Consider the following 2,538-nt stretch of genomic DNA (forward strand, 5'->3'; position numbering starts at 1 on the left):
AATGTGATGGGTTAGAATTATTTTTAGTGAGCCCATTAAAATCCTTATTTTAAAAATAAATTACATTAAGAAATTTAAACTTTCAATTGTCCATGACCTGTAAAGAATTTTTAAAAGTACCCCAATGTCTAGGTTATAATGACATGATCCTGAAAATAGTGATACAATTTTGGCATGGCTTTTATCCATTTTTTTTAATGGGGTGACAGTGTAAGATAAGGGCTTTGAATTACATTTTCAGATCATTTAAAAACATTAAACTGACAGCAATCTACATGTTACCTTATACGATATACCTCCCTTCTCCGCCGTTTGAAAGCAAGCAAGAACAATTATTCTGCAGGCCCCAAGTTAGCAAGCTTTCCCAAATTCAATGCTGATATTCCAGGATATGGCTTGAGATTCAGCCCTTGGTGGACCCTGATTCGCTGAGTCCTCAGGGAGGTCAAGGATTTTGTGTCCTAATCCCGATAAGCAGATACACATGAACCTCAGAACCTAAGAAGGAAAAGAATAAAGTCTCCTAACTTGTACCTAGGTTCAATTATTTAATGAACATATACTAAAATGTCTGTTCAATGTCAGGTGCTACGATAGATGATGGGAAAGAAACCAAGTATGAGACAATTAAATGCGATCCCGGGGCAAAGAGGGAGCCGCTCTTACTGGGTTTTTATCCAATGGGAAAGACAGATGTGCAAACCAGAACAATACCTGGAGACATGGGCAACACTAACAGCATCACAGAGGCACAAGTAAGCACTGCAAAAATGGAGGAATAGGAAAAACAATTATTTATTGGAAATCCTCCTAGAGGAGAAGACTTTCATCCCGCATCCTGAAAAATGGGCCGGTGTTGGTTAGGAGCATAGGGAAGAAGTGGGATTTTGGATAGAGGGTACAGATTGGTCATAAGCTAAGAAGCATGACAAAGGACACATGATTGTTTAAGGAATGAGACAAAGTTCCACATAAGTTTATTGCAAACTACATGTACACAAGCAATGGGCTATGTGACTCCAGAAAGAAAGATTAAGGAAAACGTCCTGAGGGGCAAGCCAAAAAGTATAGATTTCCTAAGAGGAATGGTAACCAGGAGAGATTCTTCTAGAGCATTGAGAATGGTTGGGCATTTTGGCTGCTCTTGCTTTTGGTAGTTGATCTATCCATTCAGGTAGTCAGTAGCTGTATATTTAACAATAACCACTGAGCTCCTACTACTTGCCAGGCAGTGATCTGATTGCTGCAGTTATAAAGGTAAATCTTGGATTGGATATCTCAAGTAGACTTTGAATTATACCAGATGCTGTGAACAAAAAAACATCAGAGACACATTGTTACCCTCAGGGAACTGCTGCAATAACCTCTAGCATTCTTCCAGTCTCGTTTCTCAATAAGAAAATACATATTATGTGTTCTTAAAGTAATGCATGTTATAAAGTAATGCATGTTAACTGCAGAAAATGTGAACAGGTCAGAATAGCCCAAAGAGAATGTAATGGTTAAGGCAACACTAGAAGCTGTAATGCATAAATCTAATAAGTATAGTGTTTTTTAAATAAAAGAAGTTTATTTCTTGCTCAGTCCAGTGTGGGTGTTTGGCCAAGTGCCTTCTATGTAGAAATTCAAGGACTCAGTCTCCTGTCTGGTGGCACTGCCATCTCCCAGTGCCTGAGAGTCATAGTTGAAAAATAGTGGAGAAGTGTGGCAGAAACAAAGTGTCATTTATCAGTTTCCAGTTCTCATTTCTTATTCCTGGATGGTTATACTTTTGTGTCCCTTACCTTTATGTAAGACCGCTGGGAACATCGGTTACAGGAGGCTCACGGCTGCTTCTTTCCTTGGTAACTGCCCGTGGCTAATATTGTGCTGATATGATCAGCTCTGGCCATTGAAATGTGAGCAGAAATAATGTGTGTCACTTCCAGGTGACAATGAAAAGCCCACACACCTTCCAATTCTCCCATCTCTCTTCCATGATGAGTAGGGATTCCCTATGTTAAAATGGCAGAGGATTGAAGCAGATCAGATCCCTGAGTCAACAGATGGAAACCAGCTGCTCTGGAGAAATATCTGGATGCACAGTGGACATTCCATTAGCAGGAAATACACTCTTACTGGGTGAAATCACTGGGATTTGGGGGTTGTTTCTTGTGACAGCATTATCTCTCCCGACCAATGCAGAAAGGCACATCTACTTCTTAACCACCCTCTCAAAAGTGACAAGCATCACTTCCACACACATTTTATTGGTGAGAACAGTCTCATGGCCCTTCTAGAGGTTATTTCTGTCAAGGTGGCCTCTTCCTGCATCTTCTCTACAGCATTGCATGGGGTATGGTGATACCCTTTCTCAGAACGCTGGGAACATCGGTTACAGGAGACTCACAGCTGCTTCTTTCCTTGGTCACTGCCCGTGGCTAAGGACTATGGATACAGGATTCTTAAACTTGGGCCCCTGGGATTAAGTTGAGACAATTCCAAAGGAATAACCCAGATCCCGAGGGTGCTGTAGGATCAGCTGAGAACTCAGCTGCA

This window comes from Pteropus vampyrus, unplaced genomic scaffold (genome assembly GCF_000151845.1).
Source record: "Pteropus vampyrus isolate Shadow unplaced genomic scaffold, Pvam_2.0 Scaffold160, whole genome shotgun sequence".
In the NCBI taxonomy this organism is placed as follows: domain Eukaryota; kingdom Metazoa; phylum Chordata; class Mammalia; order Chiroptera; family Pteropodidae; genus Pteropus; species Pteropus vampyrus.